Source organism: Pongo pygmaeus, chromosome 1, assembly GCF_028885625.2.
Source record: "Pongo pygmaeus isolate AG05252 chromosome 1, NHGRI_mPonPyg2-v2.0_pri, whole genome shotgun sequence".
NCBI lineage: Eukaryota > Metazoa > Chordata > Mammalia > Primates > Hominidae > Pongo > Pongo pygmaeus.
Window position 1 is genome coordinate 192,143,212 of NC_072373.2, and position 5,586 is coordinate 192,148,797.

Here is a 5,586-nt window from a genome sequence, read left to right on the forward strand (position 1 = left end):
GTACTGGAAGCTGAGATCCCATCCATATGCCAGGTTTTAAATAGCAGACTAGAAACAAGTTTACACAGGAAGATCAAGCTCACCCCAAACATGCAGCCACTGCACTGTTCAGACAAGAAGCCCGTGCCCCCGCCCCGCCCCGCCCGCTCGCCCCCCGCCCCGCCCCGCCCGCTCGCCCCAGTCTTCCCACTTCAAACGATTTCGGAAAGTCATCCTTCTTGTGTTGGAAAAACATTGCTGAGTTCCGTCTGCTGCTCTTCATACACGAAGAAGGAAGTGGTGACCCAGGGATGGCAAGGTGTGCGGTGGTGTGTTTCTTTTCTTGGCAGTGGTGGCGGCCTCGCACGATCCAACCGCATTCACCCGGGAAGCCGCTTCCACCTCCCTGGAGTCAGAGGTGCTCTGACGTTGCCCTGCGACCGAGCAACACGAAGCTGCAAGCGGAAGAATCGCACTGGACTTGACCCTCCTGATCTGCCAAAAAGCGCTCCGTGACCTTGGGCAGTGACTTCCCTCGCACCACTCTGAGACTCAGTTTCCTTCTCTGCAAAATGCACGTAGCAGAAGGAGCCCTGATGGTTAAGTGCCTGGACTCTGTGATCACACTGCCGGTGTCCAAAACTCTCAGCCCCGCAGCTTCCTGGCTAACTCCTGTCTGAGTCTCAGTCTCAGTTCCCCTCCCTGTAAAGCAGAGGCCCTAGTAGTGCCTGCCTTCTAGAGTATGTTGTCGTTGTCGTGAGGGTTAAGAGCCACGGCGCTAAGTATTGAAAACGGGGGCCTGAGATGCGGTGAGTAGCAGCAAAACACCAGTTAGGATCACCAGCCTGGGACTGCCTACCTCTCCACGTCCTTATGGGGGTGGGCGGAGATTCAAGGCATGAGGGCCGCCAGCCCAGGACTTGGCACTTGCTCTAAAACCTCACGGCTGCACTCAGATCTGAAGTGGATCTCCACAGTCGGGGCGCAACGTGAGACCTGGTTCTCTCCCAGCCCATCCTTTTTACCAGCCTGAACTCACTGGGGCCTGTCCAGGCGGCTGGGAGGGGGCGGGGTTGATCTATGGGCTGGGTAACCTGCCTGGGGGAAGGGAGGGGGCCTCTGACCCGAGGGGTAAATCATGGACTTCCCCCAGGGCCCGTCAGTTCCCCAGGAAAGAAGCCCTGGGTATTTGTTATCTCAATGTTTCCCCTGAGGGGCTGACCACATGATTCATTTCACTCACACTAATTGGATGTAAATTAGATGAGAAATCAGTAATTTGTCCAAAGATTTGTCATTCCCGTGGCTTTCCAGGCAGAGCAAAGCACTGGTCCTGCGAAGGCGCCCCCAGCTGTAAGGGAGGCAGAAGCGTGGCGTCTTCAGAGAAGACGATGAGCTGCTTCCTGGTGGCTCCTGTGTTTGCATTTTTTAAAAGAGGGTGGAGCTAAGGTGAAGATACAAGGGGGCTGGGGAGAAGAGGAATGGAGGGGAGGAAAGGAGGTGAGAGGGAGAGGGGGAGGAGGAGGGGAGTTGGGGACGAGGAAGAGAACAGGAGAGGAGAATCAGAGCTTTCTCTGGCTGCTTTTGGCTGGCTGGAGGGGTGGAGGAACCTTCAGGTAATGTTATTTAGCATCAGTAGGAAAAAGGATTACTCCAGGCTTCTTTCCCTACAACAATATGCTAATCAACCCCTTGGGCCCACTCGGGTCTGGGAAGCCAGGCAGCTGCCTCTGTCGCATCTCTAGGAGCACGGTGGCCACTGATTTAATGAGGGGGAGGGCTGGGCTCCTGGGAGTGGGATCAGACAATGACTGGGGGTGGGTGGCGGTCAGGGCAGCGTGGAAGGAGTGGGTCTGACCAGGGCGCCTGCGTGGAGAGGAATGACAGCAGCCAGGGCTCCCCACCACCCCCCAGTGCTGCTGCAGGGTCAGTTGAGAGCAGCTGCTCGTGTTCTATTTATTAGAGAGACAAAGTCCCCTGAAGAAGGGCGGAAATGTAAATATTTTAAAAAATGAATCCGAGGCTTGAGTCAAGGGCATAAAGGAAGGGAGGGAAAGTGCTGGGTTTGGCAGGTAGAAAAAGGTGGGGAGGTCAGAAAAGGGTCAGAGGGTTCACTGGCCTGAAGACCCCTTTGGAGTAGTTGTATCCTAACTGTGACGCCAGCTCAGAGCTGGGGAATGCTAAGGTGGGATCCCTGCCCACTCTTCTGGAAGACAGGCCATAAGCTTCACTGCTGAAGAAAAGAGGAGGCTGTCTGGACTCCGGAAAGTGGGCCTCACCTGGCCAAGGAAGCTAAAGAGCAGAGGCAGAGGGCAGAGGCCCTGGACTCAGAGCAGAGGCTGGGGTATCATACAAGGTCAAGGTCCCTGCAGCGAGGCAGGGTCAGGGACGGGGGTCTGAGGTGTTGAGACCTTGAGTTTGAAAAGACTCATTATTATGTGCTCATTCATTCGTTTCAACATTCCACATGTATTTATTAAACTGTTACTGTTTGCCAGGCGTGGTGCTAGGTGCAGGATGAGCCAAACAGACTTGATTCCTGAAGCCTTGAAGCAGAAGCAAGTCTAGGAGGGGAAGTAGACACAAATCAAATAATTGTGCACATCCATGTGTGACGATAAACTCTGCTGAGTGCCATGCAAGAAAGGAGCACAGGGCTTTGACAGCCCAGAACAGAGGAACTGGACCCAGTCTGAGAGGTGGGGATGTCAGTGGGAGTGGGGGAGGGAAATAATGCTAAGATAATCAATTCCAAGTGATAAAAGGGTAACTCACAAGGAGAAGCATTGACCTTGGTTCTCAAATCTTGTTGGGGATGCATGTGAGTGTGTGGGACAAGGAGCGAGTGAGCGTTTTGAAATATCTTGTGAGAGTGCATACACAAGAGCTTATGTCTATGTGGGGCAGGGAATGCGCTTTTCTGGATGATGTATGCTGATTGTTTTGGGGTGTATTTCAAAGCAATATAAGCAGCAGCAACTGGAATCTGGGGTGGCCTAAAGAGGATCCCCATATCTGCCCCTTCACTTCACATCCCCAAATTTGAGAAAGAAAAAGAGAAATCAGTCCTTCCCTTCAGTTTCAACCTTTCTATGATTCTGCGTATGTTCCTTGTGGTTGTGTGGCTGAGAATACCAGGCCCATGCTTAGTGTGGTTCAATCAGGGTTTCCTGCTCTCCCCAAAACGCTCCTTCAATTCTTTCTGTTTTTACTCTCTCCCTCTTTGCTTAATAATTTATATTTGATTGAGTTTATTAAGTGCCCAGGACTGGTAAGCCCTTCAAATAGGTTATTTCATTTGGTGGGTACTTGTATCCCCATTTTACAGATGAGAACATGGAAGCTGAGAGAGGTCAAGTGACTTCTCCAAGGTCATGCTGCAAGAGCAGAGACACCAACTCCAAACTGACAACCTCTGACTCCCAAGTGCCTGCTCCTAACCCCTTCCATCCTTTCCCCCATCTCTTGCTTCCTTTCTTTCTTCTTTCTCTTCCTTCTGGGCTTCTATAAACATCTACAAGCTCGTGATGAATTGGAGGCTGGTTATTGACATTACACCATGGCTCTCTGCTTTACACAAGTGTGGTTTCATAACAAGGATCTGATTCATGCACTGCTTTTAGGGACACCTATATCCGCATCCCATTGCCAAGTTCCTCAGCAAATGTCAAGGTGTTGAGGGAGAATCATCGACATTTCAGAGTTGGAAGTACAACCCCCCTCATTCCACAGAGACAAACTAACTGAGGCCCTGCGAGGAGAGAAGGCCTGTGAAGGACAATGATACTCACTGCTGTGGTGGAAGCCAGGGAGGCCGCTTCTGACCCTTGATGTGCTCCAGCCGGCATACCCGGCTTCCCTCTGAGGAATCTGGGCGTCCCTCAGTGGACGCAGTAAAAAGCTCCTCCAAGTCGACGTAGAACCTGGACCAGCACAGGCAAAGGCACCGCCAACCATTCTGAAAGTTCTGACGTAACTCCCAGGCCTCAGGCTGCCAAGGCAAGTTTTCTGTCTTCAGATGAATAAGCTGCTGTCTCCACTGTTGTGGAGGATGATACTCACACTTAAGGGGCCATATTTCTACCCTGTTGATTAGAGGACAGGGAAGGGGAGCTGAGAGATAAACGCAACTACGCGATGCAACACCCCTCTTTCCCTCCCGTTTCCCTCCAGTGACCGTGCTGGTTGTGGCTGCAGCTGTAAGAGTATTGGCTGTGACTTTCACTGATGCCCTTAGGAACACCTGCTGATATGAGAGTCTGAAGCTCTGTGGTCAGACAGGCTTGGGTTCCAAACCAGGTCCTGACACTTAAGAGCCTCAGCTGCCCCATCTATAAAGTGGGAATAATAGCCCTGCCATCTGCTTCTCAGAGTTGTTGGGAGAATCAACCAGAGTTGTAATAAACACAAAGCAAGTGGTACTGTGTCTGGCAAAGTGGGAAAATTTAATGAAATAAGGCAGGTAGAAGACCTAGCGCTGCTCCTGGCACATCTGGGGAGTTCATTAATTGTGAGTTCCTCCTTCCTCTCCTTTCCCAGGCTGGACCCTGAACCTCAGTAATTAGGAAAAGAACCTGGGGGCCTTCTCCTGCCTCTCCCACACCCCTTTTTAAAATTTTGAAACAGAATATAACATAAAATTAACCATTTTAAAGCATAAGTTGAGTGGCATTTAATGCCTTCACAATATTGTGCAACCACTATCTATATCAAGTTCCAAACATTTTTTGTTGCCTCAAAAGAAAACCCTTTGCCCCTTAGCAGTCACTCCTATTCCTCCCCCCACCCCCAAGACCCTGGCAATAACCAGTCTGCTTTTTGTTTCTGTGGATTTACCTATTCTGGATATTTCATATAAATAGAATCTTACCATATGTGACCATTTGTGTCTGGCTTCTTCACTTGGCATAATGTTTTCAAGGTTCACCCTCCTTGTAGCACGTATCTGTATTTCATTCCTTCTGATGACCGAATAATATTCCATTGTATGGATATGCCACATTCTGTTTGTCTGTTCATACACTGATGGACATTTTGGTTGTTCCCATCTCTCATTATTGTAAATAGTGCTGCTATAAACATTTATGTACAAGTATTTGAGTGCCTGTTTTCAAATATTTTGGGTATATACCTAGAAATAGAATTGCTGGGCTTTACAGAAATTCTATCTTTAACTTTTTGAGGAACCACCAAACTGTCTTCCATAGAGGCTGTACCGTTTTACATCCCCATCAGCAATGTACAAGGGTTCCAGTTTCTCCACTTCCTCATCAGCACTTACTATTTACCATTTTTATAGACATCTTAGTTGGTGTGAAGTGGCATCTCAGTGTGGTTTTGATTTGCATTTCCCTAATGACTAATGATGTTGAGCATCATTTCATGTGCTTCTTGACCATTTGTATATCTTTTCTGGAGAAATGGCTCTTCATGTCTTTTCCCCATTTTCGAACTGGGCTGTTTTGTCTTTTTTGTTTTTGAGTTGGTTATACCTCCAAGGAATGTTGGTGAATAATGGGTAGTGGGTAATATCTAGAACAAAACTTTAAGGGTCACCTCACCACTAGACTCAAGTTGCCAAAAGCCAGAACTGTAGGCTGGGTGCGG

General features: G+C 49.3%; 1 long non-coding RNA gene across 1 annotated transcript; it reads left to right on the forward strand.

Moving 5' to 3' along the window:
• Nucleotides 1-1,346: 1,346 nt before the first annotated feature.
• On the forward strand, nucleotides 1,347-5,018 carry LOC129010893 (uncharacterized). The gene is made up of 3 exons (XR_008493083.1): nucleotides 1,347-1,428; nucleotides 2,478-2,678; nucleotides 3,603-5,018. It is a non-coding gene; the product is annotated as an uncharacterized LOC129010893 (long non-coding RNA).
• Nucleotides 5,019-5,586: the final 568 nt, after the last annotated feature.